Here is a 21,198-nt window from a genome sequence, read left to right as displayed (position 1 = left end):
ATCATTGTTGTTAATAATACACTGTTTCAACATAGAGACTGGCAGACATTTCATTTGAAAGCAAGAATTAAAATAATGACAGGTTGTGTCATATGACAACAAATTTATAAGTAGTAGCAAAACTGTCCTTTTCTCATGCATAAGATTCATCATTCTAGAGGGAGAGCCTGCAGGAAACGTGCAAGAGGCACATGAAAATGGAGGGAAAGATAAGAAAATAAGTTTAATGGAAGATGACTTCAGTTGGATGACTGAAGACTTTATCAAATAAGAAAGCAGTATCCTATTTACTTTCTGACACTGTGTAAATGAATGAAGCAAAGCCTACACATTCTCTTGCAAATCATGTCACAAGGATTCTACCTCTCTATGCTCCTGAGGTCACGAGTGACCATGTACTGACCCCAGACAGACTCCTGCCGCCTTTTCTTTAATACAGCAAGCAGACACCTCCCTAACCACTTGAGCCCCTAAGAGTGCTATGCATCGCATGCTGCCTTCCCTTTCTTTATTTTTATTTTAGCAATCTATATCCCCCCAAAAATTTTCCTATCATCTTTTATGTCTCTCTACAGTCTTTCTTGCACAGAGAAGTTTTTTGATACTTAAGCAGACACGTGTTAAGGTCTAAGGAAAAACATAAAAAGATAAGATTATTTCAGGGAGCGACTCGGCAGCTTTTCAGAAAAAGGAATACTTTGATTCAAAGAAAATAAAATCTTTTTCAACTGAAAGAGGCTCATGCTTATATTATCACTAAAACTTCTGCCGAAAGGAGAGGAAACAGTAACTGTAGACATTAGTTCAAAAGGAAGTTCTGTTACAGTACAGACAAAAAAAATTCTTACAGTGTATAAAATATGTAATCAATGTTGAACGTCTGCATATGCCTTAAATACTGAGCTGTGAGTGTGGACTGCTCTTTAACGTGTCCAACAGCCTTAACTCTGAAACCTATACAAGGAGAGAATTAATACAATAGCATTCACAAAGCACAAAACTGAGATATTCTGTCATTGAAACTCCTCCAGCTCTAACAAAAACACCATTCAAAAAAAAAAAGCATTTCAAAGACCACTGAGATGCTGGACATAGACTGATTCTTGAGTTAAAGACAGACATCCACCAGCTAAAAGGAATAACTCGAACAAAGGAGAGAATGTCAAGTTTCAGACTTTCAAGTTTGAGACCTCTAGTTTGAACTTATCTATGTTTTCACACATCAGTAGGTTCAGTGGAGTCAGAAATATCCCGTATGTGTAATGAAAACAATCTCTATCAGTGGATACAGCATGAACATGATAACATAAGTTTTCCAAGCCTAGAGCAATTGTCAAGCAATTACTATTTGTCAAGGCAACACTCTTGATAGTCAGGGTCATCTAACCCTAGGTCATCGCCTTCTACCTTACTCTGAGGCCGGTCTCAGTAACTCATCTGCCCAACTTTCTTTAATTTGCTCTGAACGTTAAGTTGCAGAAGCAGGTTTCTCTTGCTACACGTGGCGAGAAAGCCGAGGGAGGCGGAGGCAGCGGCGAGGGGTGCAGCTACTGCACCATGATGGCTCCTGTAGGCAACAGCTGCTGGGGTTTTGTTCCAAGACGAAGGAGGGCCCGCACAGGTCAGAGGGGACTCCTGGACAACTGATTATTAACCAGGGCTTTCTAAAGCACTTGCAAGGCCCATATTGTGTTTGTTTAGGACCCAGAACTACAAGTGTATGTTATCAGCAGACTGGGTAGATTGGTTTGTGTCTCTTGAGGTAAATTATCAGTTCTAGCTACCTCTTAAAACAGAAAAGAGAAAGACCTTGTCTTATGCAGCCTATTTTGGTCTGGTTTTACATTTGCTTTTTTTTTCATTTTAAAGGCCCTTATTCAACTCTTTACAAAATTTGATTCTTTTTGCTATCCAGATTGTTATTTCACTCCTGTAGAATTTTTATTTATCATCTATATAACTAACCTCTAATTCTTAATTTTTACATTTTATGGTAGAAAATTTAATGGCTTTTCTTTACCACATGATTCAGTCTTCCAATTACAATTTGTAAACTGTGTGTAGATGGAAAATAGAATTCAATTAAAATGTAGCAAAAGAGCACTTCATTTTTTATCAGTTAAATTAAATAGCCATAGATGTACATAACACTTAAGAAAAAAAAATCAGAACATACTGCACTGAAAACTGATCTATTCAACAAGGTCTAATCACTGTTAGTTGGTGAACTTAAGTGATTGTTTCTGGTCAGCATGACCTTCAAGACTTTAGAACTAGTACATCTCATTCTCTTACAGTTTTCATTCATGGACCTGATGAGAAAAAATTAAATTGCCTACTTTTTATCTCCCAGTAGATTCTTCAATTTTGAACATACTAGTCACTAATATAAAGTAGATGAGTACATTAAAAGAGAAAAAAAAAGCTATCAGAAGCAGGTTCAGCATTCTGTAGGTTATAGTTCCAACTGCTCTGCCACTGACTTCCACCCCTTCAGTGGTTTGACATTCTTTAAAACTTTGGCATCAAAAAATGTGTTGCATAGTATTTTTATTGTGTTATTTTAAAATACTATAGTAAAATTAACCTTAATACTGGCTGCCCTACTTCCATACTTAGTTTTAAGTGGTCTTGTTAAAAAAGAAACATTTAATTTAAATAAAGCGTACATACAGAACTCATTAAAAACACATCAATCATTCCAGGAGGCCACACAAGTAATAGAAAATGCGGATTCCTTCCTTTCTGATTTATCGGCCATTTATGCTATAGTATGTTCAAAACAGAATGGGTTCCTACTGTGCCTGCTGGCGTACATTCAAAGTTAAAGAGTCAGAGCCCTGGCACAGAGGTTTGCCTTCATTTGCTCAACACCTGAGGTGTTAAAAGTAAAAAGCCAAACAGGAGAGGCTGTTTTGTTTTGTTTTTTTTTAAAGCACTGGCTGTTCAGGTGCAGATTTACCAGCAGCAGGAGGCAGAGGGTGAAAGGATGCTATGAAGGGGTCTAAATCCTCTCCTGTTACTCCATCCATTCCTATTCCTCTCCTCCTCCAGCTCTAGCTGCATTCACCTATGCCTATCTACTGAAAATTGGAAGGACTTTAAGCTAACCAGGGAACTGAACATAAGCATCGACCACCTTAATCTCTGCTAAATACAGAGGCTGCCCATTGAATTTCCTTGTCCTTGCTAAGTGACTTAGGAGGATAAACCTAATATCAGGACAACTCTCCAAGCTGAAAGGAAAAGAAGGAAAGTTATTTCTGAGAATGTCCAAAGGCTGTGATCCTGGCTTGCTGAATTTTGGAACATGACTTACAGATTTGGCACTACAGATCTGTGAATTTGATTTATTCACTTAGCAGGGATCAGAACAAAATTCCTCCTTCCAGATTACTGTGATGGAAACAACACTATCCCATGGATTTTCTATTAATTTTTTGCTCTTTTCTTTGGCGGGCTCAAAGATTTCCTCTCTGTAGTAGAGAGAATCTGAAGGCCAGCATAAGGAACGAGAAAAGTCACTGCTTAATATTACAACGGTACCAACAAGTTTCCAAAGAGATAAAGATGAATAAAGTTGTGTTTAGGGCATGATTGAGTGAGGAAGAAGAGGTGAGGTAGAAGCATTTCATTAACATGTGTCATAAAATCTTTGAAATACCACAGACTATGTAGTTAGCAAAGCTGACAGTGCAGTAAAAGGAACGACAATGACTGCTTAAGGTTGGCTGTAGTTGGTTGAATTTAAAGAGGAGAAGGTCCTAAAAGTATTTGTTTCATTTTTGCAAAGACTGTGAGTAGGCCAAGGTTAATAAATAAACCTTATTTTAAGAATACAAAAGAGGTCAGACTGGTTCAGGCGAGGCTTACACTTGGCCCATTTACCTATCTCCAACAGCAGACACAGGCTAATTCTTACCCAAGTACTCTCTCAGAGAACAGCAGGACCAGGACAGGCACATTTTATGATGCCCCTAGGTTGCAGCATCCAACTTTGTTTTAGCTCCGGGGGTTTCCTGAGCCTGATGTGGTTTGTCTAGTCAGTGACCTTTACTAGATCTTTCTTCCAAGGTCTTGTGCAGTCTCTCCTTAGATCCATGTCAACGTCTTTCATACATACTGTCTTTAGCCAAAGAATGTCATGAGTATATTACCCATGAACATATAAAAAATATAATTTATTGTATTATTTGCTTTGAACCTGCCTACTGCCAGGTTCATCCGATGCACCCTCATTTTATTGATAGAGAAGGCGAAAAGTTGATCCCTGTCCATCCTTTTCATGTGTGATTTAAAAACATTTATTGTTGTTTTGAAGAAGTGTTAGAGGGGTGCTGTAATTAAAGTCTCTGAAGAAGAGTCCATTGCCCCTGTGCTGGAAATCTCTCTCTTCTTAGCTCTGCCAATCAACCACCAGTTTGCCTGCTATCTGTGGCAGATGCTGAAGCTGCTATTGCACAGAAGTCCTTCCAAGATCCTGGGGAACTGGAAGCTTAGATGAGCACATTCTGAGAGAGCCATTCTTTCCCACTGTTAGGGAAGATGTATTAGAGGAAAAGATGCAGTTATGCATATTGTGCTCTTAAAACCCTGCTGCTCTTTCTGCAAGCAGAATCTAAAAGAATAGTAAGGAGTGGAAATGAAGAGAAGAAAATATGCCAATCCACAGAAATCAGCCCCATTCTAAGAAAAGTACTTGCTAAGAACTAAAGCTCAAGGAATCAGTGTAAACTTTATCTAAAAACTGAAGTAGAAAACTGAAGATAAAGCAGTTCAAGCTTCCTCTAAAGGAGGAGGGCATGGTTTCTAGAGTTTGGCAGTAGACCTTAAGTGGGCACAGTTAACATCATAATTAAAACAGCAAAAGCTTGTGAGAGTTTCATATTATTTCACTAGGAGATTCATAACCCGTGCAGTATACTCCCATTTTCACTGCTATGTGTTTTACAAGGCACAGGAATATTTCTCAAGCAGACAGGAAAGCCCAGTTTCTATTACTAAAAAATTATACAGATAGGTAAGACAGGTCTCCATTCTTAGGTAAAAATATAAACAAAGGCCTTTCAGAAATCTGACTACAAGCTAAGGTATATTGTATCCCTGTACAGAAGAAGATAAGTAGCTATTGCAGAAAAATGCACTTTTAGAGAAATTATGTAAACGCCAGTCAGTGTCAAAGCTATTAAACAGTCCCATACTATTGAAGTAGAAGAGGTTAAGGGAGACCGATGATGCCAGGATACTCAAACAGAAAGTCTTTTCATTTAGCTTTGTGAGTAACTCTAGTTAAAGTGACTCTATTTGACACAAAATGACCTGTGCTGTTGCAAAATAGTTTCTGTCAGCAGATTTCACCTCGGCAACGCCCAGTCTATCAGCTATAATCATACTGGGTTTGGCTGCAGGATCTGATTATTATTTCGGAGGAGTATGTTTGGCTAAGCAGGTAAAAAGACTGTACTGAAAGTTTCACAAGACACAAAGAAAGGTAGAAAAAAAAAAAGGTATACAAACCCCATGTTATTAAACAGGTAAATAAAACATTTTTTCAGGAACTCTCAGCATCCCTCTAGTTAGAACGGGACACCTATTTGTGTCTCTTATGTACAAGCACACATTTAGGAGTCCCCATTTGAAAAAGGTAACTCTGGAAGACAGGTCATTGCTGTTGACTCCCTGCTACAATGGTTAGATATGCTAAAGGTTAGGAAGGCTCAGAGTGTCTGACGTTACCAACTCTGACCCCAAATGTTGACTGGTTCTGACTGGCTTAATTCAGAGCCATGTGTCACATAAAAGTTCTTGAAGATGGTCTTGCCTCTCACTGGCTTGTTGATAAAACATAAAACTAATTACCACATTGAGTATTGGCACTTGTTTGGTTAAGTCCCTGAAAAACAAAACCAAATGTATTTTTGGTTCAAGGCAGAGCTGACTCTGAGATATTTATATGGAGACAAAGCATCCCCTGAGCATTGCAGAGGTTTTGAATGTGAGCAAAGCCCTGTCTCTGAATAGACCTGTCTATCACCCAGACCCTTGGTACATTAAGGTATGAAGACAACACTGTACTGAGCACCGTTTGTTCAAAGTTTAATGGGGAGAGGACTTTGTGTACCATAGACATCTTGTTGCAGCATGTACCAGGTAGTTGCAAGGCTGTGGTTTCAGTCAACTTTGTGCACAACGTAGATAAAGTACAGAATGTTTTGTGAGAGACTATAAATGCTGAGATGTTTTCACTGATCTTAAAAGATGACCTAGAAGCTGATTTAATTGACCTGTTACTGCCTAGGATCCCTCCTCTGGGAAGTAAAAAGCTCTTGATAACATGATGTATAACAGGAAAACCATAACCCAGTGTTTCAAATGAAGGTTGCTGGTTTTGTAAGATGCAGAACTATTGATTGTATAGTTTTAGATCTGTGTGAACTAAATCAATCATCTGTTGTGGTACTACACTTTAGTCCTTTATCTTCTGAGACAGGCTGTGATGATGTGACAAAGGATGAGGAAAAGGCTGAGGTGCTTAATGCCTTCTTTGCCACAGTCTTTAGTAGTAAGACAAGTTGTTCTCCGGGTACCCAGCCCCCTGAGCTGGAGGACAGGGATGGGGAGCAGAGTGAAGCCCCCATAATCCATGGGGAAATGGTTAGAGACCTGCTATGCCACTTAGACACACATAAGTCTATGGGGCTGGATGGGATCCACCCAAAGGTACTGAGGGAGCTGGCAGAAGTGCTCACCCAGCCACTTTCCATCATTTATTAGCAGTCCTGGCTAACCGGGGAGGTCCCAGGGGGCTGGAAATTAGCAAATGTGACGCCCATTTACAAGAAGGGCCGGAAGGAGGATCTGGGGAACTACAGGCCTGTCAGTCTGACCTCGGTCCAGGGAAGATTATGGAGCAGATCATCTTGAGTGCTATCATGGGGTACGTGCAGGACAACCAGGCGATCAGGCCCAGTCAACATGGGTTTATGAAAGGCAGGTCCTGCTTGACTAACCTGATCTCCTTCTATGACAAGGTGACCTGCTTACTGGATGAGGAAAAGACTGTGGATATTGTCTACCTGGACTTTAGTAAAGCCTTTGACACAGTCTCCCACACCATTCTCCTGGAAAAACTGACTGCTCATGGCTTGGAAGGGTGTACGCTTTGCTGGGTAAAAAACTGGCTGGATGGCTGGGCCCAAACAGTTGTGGCGAATGGAGTTAAACCCAGTTGGCGGCCGGTCACAAGTGGTGTTCGCCAGGGATCAGGATTGGGGCCAGTTCTGTTCAATATCTTTATCAATGATCTGGATGAGGGCATCGAGTGCACCCTCAGTAAGTTCGCCGATGACACCAAGTTGGGTGGGAGTGTTGATCTGCTTGAGGGTAGGAAGGCTCTTCAAAGGGATCTCGACAGGTTGGATCAATGAGCTGAGGCCAACGGTATGAGGTTCAACAAGGCTTAGTGTTGGGTCCTGCACTTGGGGCACAACAACCCCATGCACCACTACAGGCTTGGGGAAGAGTGGCTGGAAAGCTGCCTGGCGGAAAAGGACCTGGGGGTGTTGATCGATGGCCAGCTAAATATGAGCCAGCAGTGTGCCCAGGTGGCCAAGAAGGCCAACAGCATCCTGGCTTATCTCAGAAACAGTGTGGCCAGCAGGACTAGGGAAGTGATTGTCCCCCTGTACTTGGCACTGGTGAGGCCACACCTCAAATACTGTGTTCAGTTTTGGGCCCCTCACTACAAGAAAGACACTGAGGTGCTGGAGAGAGTCCAAAGAAGGGCAACGAAGCTGGTGAAGGGTCTAGAGCACAAGTCTTATGAGGAGTGGCTGAGGGAACTGGGGTTGTTTAGTCTGGAGAAAAGGAGGCTGAGGGAAGACCTTATTGCTGTATACAAGTACCTGGAAGGAGGTCGTAGCGAGGCGGGTGTCGGCCTCTTCTCCCAAGTAACAAGTGATAGGATGAGAGAAAACGCCCTCAAGTTGCACCAGGGGAGGTTTAGATGGGATATCAGGAAAAATTTCTTCACCAAAAGGGTTGTCAAGACGTGGAACAGGCTGCCCAGGGAAATGGTGGAGTCACCATCCCTGGAGGTATTTAAAAGACATGTAGATGTGGTGCTTAGGGATATTGTTTAGTGGTTGATTTGGTAGTGTTAGGTTAATGGTTGGACTCAATGATCTTAAAGGTCCTTTCCAACCAAGACAATTCTGTGATTCTGTGATGACCACTTTTTCTGGGAGGAGGGAGGGGGGAACACAAAACCAACAGAAAATTCCTGCTTGGCTCACAAGAAAGGCTGAAGGGTAGCACTCTGTAATGTAGTCCAGTGTTCTATGAGGAATATAATGTCTTTTCTCTGCTATGTAGACCCCTATAGACATCTTGCAGGCTGGCAGTTCAAAATCCCTGAGGATTAGTGATTGGTTAGGAGGTTATGGATACTACTCCAGTCTGAATTTGAAATAGCAAATGAAAGTGCTGAGGCACTGATAGTTGACACTGAACTGCTAGCCCCCTCACCCTTTCTGTGAAGTAGGTACAGAAGGCTCTGTCACTGATTTGTAATGGTACATTTGCTTCTGCAACCAGTCGTATAAGGGAATCTATTTCTGGTGTTTATTTTTACTAATAAGCCGGATAGCTTGTTAGAGAGCAAGAGAGAGAAAAGCCACAAGACCAACAAGTCACTCGGCACTATGTACAACACGGTACTGAAAATACAAAGACAATCGCTGCTATCAGGGCTGTAAATACGTAAGGCACTCAACACAAAGCCAGGCACTATCAGGGTCCCTGCAGGGAGTATGCAAGTAATAAAATAGATCTTTTCAGGCCCTGGACTTTAAAATACATGAATCAAAGACATGCCATATTGCTGATGAATCTTTTATCCCTCGCTACATGCATGGGCAGCAACTTGTGCCAGGAATCACGCTTCTCTTGCCTCCATCAGACTTGTCTGCCAATACAAGTGAACCCTGGTAATGGATGTGTCCCAGAAGTTCAGAATCACAGCTTTTAGGATGCTGAATAAGAGTCACTGTCTTAAATCATAACTATAGACTTACTTGTGGAATTTAGAAATTGATTTCTGTTCAAGGGAAGTCTTCTCCCTCCCCTGCTGTATGTTTCCTCTTGGAAAAAGGAAATGTTACTATGGGACATGTTGCTCTCTGAAGAATTACACTAGGGAAAATCTTAAACCCCAATAACATACGACTCCTTTATCCATATATACAGAGATCTGTCTAGTATGTTAACTCAAACTATATTTTGCTAATGGTCATAAGGAAACTTAATTTACTGCATGAAATTGATTATACTATTACATATAAAGTTAAACGAATCACACGGTAAATATACTGCATTATTTCCATTTTGTGGTATGACAGAAATAATGAAATCATGAATGTTTTCACTCACGTCTCTATTTAATGCCCTGAAGACAGTGGACATGAGGGTGCTTCAAGTAGTAGTCTGCTTGTCCAAATAATTTGTCCTTGCGCTTATGGGGCACATACACACCAGCAATGAAACCCATCTACACAACCACTCAAAGAAGCAGCCAAAAGCATCCCAGATGAGTTATTCATGCTCTTTATAACAATTGGGCAATTAAAATAACTGTCTGTGCTTTGGCCAAGTTAGATGGAAAACTGGGCTATACAAATCAACACACGCACAAACTGCATTAAGAAAGCAACTATTTCTTTATACTGTTACTGTACATCACAATATTAGTCTGGGGAGCCCAAAGCTACATACAAATACACTTTCTAGTACTCCAGAGTAAATATTTTCTTAATTCTGACATTTTCTTATTTATTTCTCAAAATTGGCCAAAAACTTCCACACTCTTAAATGCTAACACTTACACTTTCCAACCTATACCCAACCATAGGGTTGTCTCTCTGAAGTACAGTTTCTACTACTTTGTCAGTCCAGTTGCAGTTATGTTAAATAAGAGGATTACCATCACTTTAAAACGTTACTAAATCTGCTAAAACAGAATAACTCAGAATAACTGCACACCATGTTTTCCCAATTCTACCTCCAATTATACATTCTCCTGCCAACTTAAATAAATATTATATCATTCCGGTTTCTTTGTATATGGTTGTTTACCTCGCTTAATCAAACTGCATATATTCTTTTTCTTCCTAACTATCCTTTAATTATTCTTACTGTTTCTGAATGTCCTTATTTAATCTGTAAGTAATATTCTCAAATTTATTAAATGATAAATTCATTGTCACCTTTGAAAACGGGGGTTAGATCCTTCTATATTATTAGCTCTATATTTTTCTGAGTATCATACTATCCAAAATAGACACAGGCACCTTACTGGGGGTTGATTTCAGTAGTAGCTGCATTGGGCCTCTGAAGATATGCAGGAAAACTAAATTTCTCAGCATAATAAATCCCCTCTGGTTAAGTAAATATTTTCTTTAGTCAGCAAAAATTATTTTTAAACTGTTCAATAAAATATTAAATGGGAAAGCTGAAAATATAGTTTGCATTTTATAACTTCAAACTATAAATATAAATGTGAATGTTCAATTAGAAAAAATTTAAATTAATATACATGTTGAAAAGCAAGTTCTGACAAGTAAAACCAGACAACCTTAGATTTCAATTGTAAGTAAAAGGAGCCTTAGTCGTTTTTTCATTTTTCTCAATTTCTTCAATTCATTAAGGCATCTCACAACCTAGAACCATTATTCTCTCTGAATGAAAATTCTTCAATCATAAGCTACTTCTTTGACTTTCATGAGAAGTCAAGTCACTCAAATTTCAGAGGCCTTTTTAAAGCAGTATTTCAATTCCATCCAGAAATTATGTTTTCCTATCTTTGTAAAAAAGTGTGAGTTAAACATTCTAAAGTTATTTGCTAGATATGTTTCTCCAAAAGCTTCTCTGACCTATACTGTTTTTCTTCTATATAAACTGTATTAAAATAAAGGTGCAGTGGTATGTGATTCCTATTCTTGAATAATTCTATTCAAGCTGACAGCAATCTTTCTCCAGATTGGCTTGTATTATAAAGGTTTTAAGACTCTGGTGGTCTCTTTCTAAGTTAATTCTCAAATAGCATAAGTAGATGTCTCCTAATTGAAAAAAAAACATAAACCAAAGCCAGGTAAAACTAGACGATTCAAGTTCAGTATTAAACAGAAAAGTTATACTGGAACCTCTTGGTTCTATATCAAGATGACAAGACAAAGCGAACTACAGAAGTGCAGGGGTGCTACTTCTCTTACTTAGATCTTCCTCTCTGGGAGGTTAACTGCGTGAAAGCCACTTGATTCTCTGTACACTATTCACATTTTTAATACAGCTACTGCTAAAAATGGAAACGTTTCCAACACAGGTTGAGGGAAGAAGATACAATAAAATGTCCATTTGCAAATGTTCACAGCCTTTCTTGTCGCAGACCCAATACGAGAAAAACCACTAGAAGATAAACACTTTAATTTGAAGACTTTAATTATTGTTTGATATGAACACCTAAGTCCTTAAGCAGCTAACAGATTATCACATTAATAAATGGTTTTCTTATCATCCTTCAAATTGAATTTCTTAGAAAGAACAGACATGCTGGCCAGTATTCTGAATAGACTGAATTCTCTCAGTATTCTGAATAAGCAAATGATCTTCATTCCTTCAGTATCCTTGCTCTCTTATGTTACTTATTTTATGCTCTAACAAAAGCATATACACGAATGATTCACATTATAATCAAGGCCATGAATGTTGGTAACATGAACCATACATATTCTTTAATGTTGTTTTTGAGTACAGGAAAATAAAATATCTTGAGGTTTGGAGCAGAAATACAAGTGATACTTTCTCATATCACTAACTAATTTCACTTTAGGGTTCCATTATCACAGCATAGATACTAGGTTTCATTTTTATTACTAACAGGCTTTACTTATCACACTAAAAATAGGCTGTTAACCACAGAAAGTAAAATTCATTATCAAAGTTCTGGTTTTGTTTAGGAATCAGACTTTTTCTGATATTCTGTCAAATAATAAACTCTATAGTTATCTATATGTGACTTAAAAGAAACTACATGTGTTTTGAATGCAGAATATTTCCCGTCATCTCTATAAAGCTGTACATACCTGAAGAGCATGTGCTAGATAGAATTAGAAGCCAAGGAAAAAAGGGTATTGACAATGCTGAAACCAGCTTCCTGCCCAGAGGATTGAGTAGTCTAAGCAAAGTAATAGCACTGCTTGCATGAACAGGTAAAATGCTTTATCCTTACTGACAATCTGTAAATAGAAATTATATGTATATGAACTTTAAAATTAAAACAAGTGAAAATTAAAATATAGAAAGGCATACAAAATACAAGGATATGTCTGTTGACAAAAAAAATGATACCTGCATTTTTGATGATTTATCATGTGTTCAGACTATCCAATTTCATCTCCACATTCTGGATTTGTTTTTCAAATTACTTCTTAATATTCCAGATTATTTATTGAGTGGAGCCAACAATTTTGAAAGAAGATAGATGTAAGAGCATTGTGATGACAGAAACTTTTTGTCTAATCTGTTCTAAATTGCCAGTGAAGAAGATGCTCCAGCATTGCCAGATAGCCTGGTTCCAGTCTTTAACTGTCCTTATACTTAGAAGGATTTTCCAAATATGTAGCCTGTTCTTCTTCACTGTAAATTAAGATAATTTTTTCTTGTCCTTCTGCAACTGGGTACAAAAGACAATTGATGAGCATCTTCTTCACAATAATCTTCAGCCATCACATTATTTTCCCCAGTCTTCTCTTCTCTGGATGAAACAAATACAATTCTTTTGAAACATGCCTTATAAATCTTGCTTTCCAAAAAACCTTTTCACTCATGTGCTCTCCTATGGATTCACCTTTACCTGGAAATCGAAATAATTTTCCTTTTCCAGACTTTATTTTAACACAGAGATAGAACAACTTTATTCACTGAATTTTATTCTGGCCATTTTGAGCTGTCTTCGATTTTCTTCATCTGTAAAACTAGGTAGTATCAATGTTTTTTGGAATTTTGTGGTATTCTAGAGCAGTAGGCCCCACAGACTCTAGAAACAAAACACATCTGTCCATCTCTTCAGTAACTTTTTTTGGAAAGCAGTAATGACACTTAATTTTCTTTGAATGTAGAATAATTCACTTGTTCTTATTTTTTCCTTTCCTTTAAAGAACTTGATAAAACAAGGATTTTGTATACCTTCTACTTAGTAATACTATGACTTTTATTTTCACATTTAACAGCTAAAACAATTATAATGTTCTTAGTAAATAAGCAGACAGATAGATGGATGGATAGGCAGACTTAAATCTAATTTTCTTTGAGCATCAAGTATAATAGAAGGAAGATTTGACTCCAAGCCTGTATCTGTCTCTATTGTCTCAAAATAGATAACATCTGCTCAAATGGAGGTAGAAGGATGTTGCTAATTGAAGTATACTATGGAGTTTCTTTTTGACGATTACACAATTATTAGTTAGTCATAAAAGCATGTCACGTTTTGCATTGTTTTCAATGAGTTTTGTCTGAATAAAGCAGAAATATTCTGGACCAAGAAAAGTAAAACAAAGGATGTAAGATAATAACAGCTCAAAGTAGTGCTCTAAATGCTGCAATGGCTGTCAGTCTTCACGTTGATTTCCAGATGCCTGCCTTTAGAGAATCCAGTCTCTTTGCTTTTTTTAACCAGAGATAGTTTATCCCAGGAATCTCCAAATTATTTCCTTGGAAAGAAGGGTGGAAAAAAAAAGTGAAAAACTGGGCAGCGTTTTATGACATCTAGCACAGATTTTCTGCTTCTTTGCTCTACTTCACTTGCACAGACTATGCAACTATACCACAGTCACATATGAAAGTTCTTCTAAGAAGTGGTTTCTACGGTTTGGTTTTGCTTTTTAATATTCATATAGTTTATTCATAGGGTACTTTCATAATGAATTCCTGAAATTTAGTAGTTGTTCTTTGTAATCTAGTTAATCTACCCATCTGCAAAACATCCAAATCCCATGACACCTAGGTGTGCCCTCAATATACTAAATGAGTAAATAGGCTTAAGGGCTCCCAGCAGCATCACACTCCTGCTCAGAGCCACCCATTCCCCATCTCCAGAAAAACCTTTTTACAATCCCTCTGCCCTTCAGCCAAAATTCTGATGTCATCTCCTCCTTGCCATACTCCAACTTAGCTTCCAGCAGCTCCTAAAAACTATGATGTCCCCCACCTCCTCGGGAAACATAGAGAGGCAAGCCCCCAACAAGTGGTTATTTAAGCAGGACTGATGGGCACAGAATGTATTCGCAATGAAGAAAGCAGCAGTTTCAGACAGTCATACCTGCACTATCTGTCATAATATTTTTGAGAATCTCTTTTCAGAGAAGTCTTAAAATTACTTTTTTCCTCAAAAGAGGAACTACCAGTTCTGGCAGTACAGACATTAGGTTTAGAGTATGTAACGTATTCAGAGAGAAGTGGACAACTTCAAATATGTTGTTTGTTTGTTTCATGTAATTTTCTAAAACTATGCTAACTACTATCTAAAACTATGCTAATACTAATCATAGTATTATAATTTTATATAATGCATTTGCATTTCAAAATTACAACGTCATTATAAGAAAGAACACTTTTTTCAGCTAGGTATGTAACATGTGACACACTTGCTTTATGCTTTTCTCCGTCTGTGTGTATATAATGCTACTTTCTTACATTTTTCATTGATATTCTCCCACTTTCTTAAAAGTAATTTCTATTATTTGCAAGAACATAACTCTGCTGAAGCCAAAGCAAGCCAAAGGTACAGAATTGTACATTCATACTACAGAAGTGATATTTCCCAACATAGTTCCCCACTGTGTTGCACATATGGTTCATGGCAATACAGTAAAGCCAGAATAGCCAGTTAGTTCCACCAGAAAAACTGCCTGCATTTCTGCAAGGCTGCTTCTCCAAATACTTAATCTACAGGCAAATTTATTGCTGAATAGTTGTTATGATGGTCTATTTGCTTCCCAGTGTTCCATTAAGAATCATTTCCTATTAAGAATTGTTTCCAAACACCTACTCCCAACCTTCCTTCTAAACTTCTGGCCATTTTCCTTTCATCTATAGCATCCTAAAATTTTGCCTAATTTATTTATTTCATTACACAGAATCACAGAATGTTAGGGACTGGAAGGGACCTCGAAAGATCATCTAGTCCAATCCCCCTGCCGGAGCAGGATTACCTAGATCATACCACACAGGAACGCGTCCAGGCAGGTTTTGAATGTCTCCAGAGAAGGAGACTCCACAACCTCTCTGGGCAGCCTGTTCCAGTGTTCAGTCACCCTCACCGTAAAGAAGTTTTTCCTCATATTTAAGTGGAACCTCCTGTGTTCCGGCTTGCACCCATTGCCCCTTGTCCTGTCAATGGATGTCACTGAGAAGAGCCTGGCTCCATCCTCATGACACTTGCCCTTTCCATATTTATAAACATTAATGAGGTCACCCCTCAGTCTCCTCTTCTCTAAGCTAAAGAGACCCAGCTCCACAGAATCACAGAATCACAGAATGTTAGGGATTGGAAGGGACCTCGAAAGATCATCTAGTCCAATCCCCCTGCCGGGGCAGGATTGCCTAGACCATATCACACAGGAACGCGTCCAGGCGGGTTTTGAATGTCTCCAGAGAAGGAGACTCCACAACCTCTCTGGGCAGCCTGTTCCAGTGTTCGGTCACCCTCACCGTAAAGAAGTTTTTCCTCATATTTAAGTGGAACCTCCTGTGACCCAGCCCTCATCAACCAAGCTCCCTCAGCCTCTCCTCATAAGGGAGATGTTCCACTCCCTTAATCATCTTCGTGGCTCTGCGCTGGACTCTCTCTAGCAGTTCCCTGTCCTTCTTGAACTGAGGGGCCCAGAACTGGACACAATATTCCAGATGCGGCCTCACCAGGGCAGAGCAGAGGGGGAGGAGAACCTCTCTTGACCTGCTAACCACACCCCTTCTAATACACCCCAGGACACCATTGGCCTCCTGCCATTTATGTCCTTTGTGTCCCCAGCACTCACCAGAGGAGCTGACCCCCTTTCGGAATCTGCACATAGTTTTTATTTGAGAAGTTTATTTCCTGTCTTTACCTCTGAGTAACTTAAAAGACAATATTCAACTGAATGCTAACGCATTATGTTCCAACACTGTCTGACTTGCCACATTTTCCCTTCCCTTTTTATTTTCTGTCTTCAGACTTAAGCAGTTAATACCAGGTCACAAAGCAGCCTATGAACATAATTTTATTTCCCCTTTTTGTGCATCCTGCACACAGTTTTCTACAACCTGTAAAATTAGAAATGATCATGAAAATAACTGGTGACCTCACTAGGTCAAAATATGACCTGGAACCTAATAGTAATTACATCACATACAGGAAAACTGTCCAAGTAATACAGAGATTATGTTAATCCCAAGATATTATTGCATATCCCATTTTGAAATCTGTATAAATATTCAGTAAAGCACTTATCCCATCATGTGCATGATGAGGTCACTATTTTATATTGAAGTGTGCCCACTTCAGCATCAAGTCCTTCTCAAAAGTCTCAGAATAAAACACCAGTGTTTAAGGCCAGATTGGATGGGGCTTTGAGCAATCTGGTCTAGTGGAAAGGTGTCCCTGCCTGTGGCAAGAGGATTGGAACTAGATGATCTTTAAGGTCCCTTCCAACCTAAACCATTCTATGATTCTATGATTCTATAAGCAAATGCATTATATTTCAGGCTTTTATCTTACAAGGAGGTCCACATAGGTGGGACCCAAACTGCTTTTTAATGATGAACTAAATTTATTTACCCAAATGGTCATATAGTGACTTCTTTATTGTAACCTTGCTTATTTTGAAAAGAATATTCACTAATCTAACTGCCTTTCCAGTTTCCATTTAAAAATACTTCCACATCAGATAAGTACAGTTTTGCCTTTTATTGTCCTCCTCTAACTTTACCGATTTTTCAGATTTTCTACTCTTTCTTTCCCTTTAATTAAGTCACACATTACATCCAAATTCATACATTCATTGACGTTTCTGTTCAAGAAACAGTAGTCTGAAAGATACCTGTAGATTATTGGTTTTCATGCCACTGCAATTTTAATTTAGAGCAGGCTAGTACAGTTGTAATTATTGCCAACTGGATGTAGTTCATAAGGTTACTACATCTGTGTTACTGAGCTAAACAGAGCGCAGGCACACACTTGGGCTCTACCATATGATTATCATAGAATCATAGAATCATAGAATGGTTTGGGTTGGAAGGGACCTTAAAGATCATCTAGTTCCAACCCCCCTGCCATGAGCAGGGACACCTTTCCACTAGACCACGTTGCTCAGAGCCCCATCCAACCTGGCCTTAAACACTGCCAGGGAGGGGGCACCCACAGCTTCTCTGGGCAACCTGTGCCAGTGTCTCACCACCCTCACAGTCAACAATTTCTTCCTAATATCTAATCTAAATCTACCCTCTTTCAGTTTAAAACCGTTCCCCCTTGTCCTATCACTACTTGCCCTTGTAAAAAGTCCCTCTCCAGCTTTCCTGTAGGCCCCCTTCAGGTACTGGAAGGCTGCTAGAAGGTCTCCCCGGAGCCTTCTCTTCTCCAGGCCGAACAGCCCCAACTCTCTCAGCCTGTCTTCATAGGAGAGGTGCTCCAGCCCTCTGATCATCTTCATGGCCCTCCTCTGGACTCATTCCAACGAATCCATGCCATTTAACTGTTAGCATGCTCTTTGGTATGCTTTTGGCCCAGGCCAACAAGCACTCAGGTAAGACACAGCAAGACTTGGGGAATAGCATGGGTTAGGGACTGTTCTTAGTAGGCAGTATGAACGAGGCCACCCTGCTTCAGGAAAGCAGCTGGGTTAGCCATGCGAATGTGAGCTGTAATTTGCTACCAACTCTTGACTGGGCTGTGGTCCATTTTGTTTTCTAGTACAGATGTCACCTAAGAAATTAAATGCAGCTGAAAATTGGTAGAGAGTAGGCATACCTTCTTATGCTCCCACTACCAAACCTGTGCGAAGGATGAGAGCTGCTGGCATGGGAAAGGGATAGACCAGCATTAGGCTGACCGTGACTTCCCCACGGCAGGCGAATTCTCAGCCTGCGAGTAGGAATGGATCTTGGCTACCTTGTGCTACCTCCAGTGGGCAGAACAGGGGTACAGAATCTGGACTCCTTCATATTTTCAGATACTTTTCTATATTTGCAATTACCATTTTGTTTGCTGTCTCTTCAACTATCTTTTCAAACAAATGATCTGACTTGTAGACAGTGGTCTCAGATTTCCTTTTATTCAGTATTAGTCTATTGGAAACAAAGAAAAATTAAAAGTTGAAGAAATTTGAAAAAAATCTGCTTTCTAGTGTTTCTTTAAAAGTTTCACATATTTTCAGATTATATTAGCAAAACTATACTAAATAAGTGGATAATTAGGCTTTCTCAGATAGCATCACATGGTCCGAGCTTTCTTTCTGTTTTATTTTATCTTTGCATGATGGCAAGCTTTAAGTTCCCATTTCCAGTTCTGTTTTCTTTTCTCTACTTTATACTTCACTAAATATTTATTTATAGTGGAATCTTGCTCTTATTCTATTGCAATGTTATTGCTGAACCAGCTTTCTGCTATTACTCTCCAAACTCTTTACATTTCTGTCAGTGATTTTTACAATATGTTTACTCTTTTTCTGGTCTCTTTATTAAACCAGAACTATTGTACATTCATAAGGTCTTCATTTTAGATCTAGATTCTTTTTTTTTCCTGATCACTATCAGATCCAGGACTGAATTAACTCTCATTACTTCTTCCAGTTGTCTTAAGTACTACACAAAAACATCCTCCTGTAGCCTATTTTGAAATATTTCTTGCATGTAAATCAAATTCCTCTTTTACAGATTTTCACACATTTACTTTCATATACATAGCAAAATATGTATGTATAATATACATATATTTAATATGTGTGTATATATATCATAATCGTAGACATCCTCATAATCCTAGAGAAAGTCAAATGAGACAAACCTGCAACACAGTCTTCATGGATTTTGCATCTTCCATTTTCATTTGTGAAATTATTTCTGTATCTGCCAGCCATGTGAATTGCAGGATCTGCAATTCAGGGTGGTTGTCTTATAAATTATGCTTCCCTCACCTTATCTTCCTTATATTGCAACAGATAGTTATATTCTATTTATGTCTTAGCCAGACTTGTCTGTAATGCGATCAAAGAACATTTCGCGGAATTTGCAGTGGTACTGCACCTCTCAAGACCACATGTACCTAAGCTGTGTTTATGAACAGAAGGACCTAATTTTTCATGATAGATGAAGTATGTTTTCACATTGCAATGTAGCAATATTCACTCAACTTTATTCTCCTCTTGCAAGTGTTTCCCTATGGTTACACTTACTCATTTGCTGAAAAATCTTTCCTGTTTTGTTAGTATTTCCAGCTATGCTTTCCTCACTGTTTTTCATATATTGAAAAGATAGACATTTTAAATGGTTTTTTCTAACTGAGACATTATCACCCAAAAAATGCAAATCATAAATACATAAACTTCAGTATAAAAGTAATTTTACCTTCAAACTACAACTCTAAATTTTAGATTAGTAGTACTATTAGACAAGCAATCGATTTGTAACTTAACAAGTGGTATCAATACAGTACTCTCAAAACCAAAGCCATTTTCTAAAGCTATGCTAATTCAAGTCAGTTTTATGTACTTCCTTCTAACAATACTATGCCATTGTTAGTATTGTATTATTTCTCATGATGAGTAAGACCTTATTCCATAAATATTCTACTGTAAAATGAATGCAAGTATTAAGTAAGGGACTATTTCAGGATCTGTATTGTATTATATAGTTAATAGAAAGGACAAATCTTCAGTAAGCAGTGGTGACAACTTTATGCATGCCAATTTATACCATTTGAGCGTATACCCCAGAAAATCCTAACAGGTTTTACATAGTTTTTAATATTCTTTCTTTCTTTTTCTATGGATAATTTTCATATGGTTCATTTTTACAAAATTAGTTGCAGATGATTCATTCTAACAAAACCTTACTGCTACTACTGTACAACACAAAAACTCATCATCAATGTAACTGTTTTAGAGATTCCAAATTTCTTCTGCTTTCTAATCCTTGTCTGTAATGTCATCCTCATGCTTAGTAAACGAATCTGGCAAAGAAGGTGTTTTTTTAATGCGCTCAAAATTATGCAAAGTCCTGCTTATAACTACACTAGTTAAAAACTTTTAGGCACCACAAATTACATTCTCAGCCACACCTTCAACCATTTTCTAGTAAGCTGCTATTATTACTGTTATTGCAAATTACAGTAAGTATCAGAAGAGGCTTCAGAATCACATTTTACGCATCTAAACCAAAAAGTTCTGAACTTCGCTATTTATGTTTTATCATGTACTTGGCATTCCTTTTATTGCAATGCAAAGAATTCAAATATCTAAAGAACATTTAGTATAGATAATAAAATACGTAGGTATCTACCCCTCAGAAAACATCAACTTTTATTTAATATTTCTGCTATAACAAAGCATGATTTGCAAAAATTCTCCTGATTTTATGGATGTACATCTTTCAGTTGTCTTCTTTTTTTTTTCAACTTTAACTGCTTATATTACTATCAATACAAAGAACTTTTTCCATTAGTATTTCTCTTCATCTGCAAATAAAATCTGAAAACTTCTGCCATACCATTTATGAAAGCAGCATGTTCGCTTTCATTCAGATGCTCTTTTTAAGTTAGCATTTCTATATTGAACAAGTACCGTAAGTCCATATTTTTTACAGGAATGTTTAGCTCTGTCCATAATTATTATTCCATTGATGTAGGAGGCAAGGTACTTTGATCCTATGAAGGCACAAGTGTAATAAAAAACTTAAAATGCTGTCACTAATTCAGTTTCTTATGTGGTTTACTAGAAGTCCTAAAATAGCAGATCCATCCAGTGTTTATAAGTAAATATATTCTTGAATATATATGATCATGCTTAAGGCAGTATTTTAGACAAATGGATGCATACATGGGAGAAAAATGGATCGGTATTGAACCAAAAGAGTTAGGAGAGTCCAGTGCAGAAAGGAACAGGAAACTTAGGTTAA

At 38.3% G+C, this 21,198-nt stretch overlaps 1 long non-coding RNA gene across 1 annotated transcript in view; it reads left to right on the top strand.

Annotated features, from left to right (window-relative positions):
• The window catches only part of LOC137675868 (uncharacterized), a 71,941-nt gene that overhangs the window by 6,615 nt on the left and 44,128 nt on the right, over nt 1-21,198 (top strand). The gene's annotated exons all lie outside the window — the stretch shown is intronic.

Source organism: Nyctibius grandis, chromosome 2 (genome assembly GCF_013368605.1).
Source record: "Nyctibius grandis isolate bNycGra1 chromosome 2, bNycGra1.pri, whole genome shotgun sequence".
NCBI lineage: Eukaryota > Metazoa > Chordata > Aves > Nyctibiiformes > Nyctibiidae > Nyctibius > Nyctibius grandis.
Note: the sequence above shows the minus strand (reverse complement) of the source record. Positions and strands in the feature narration are given on the sequence as shown.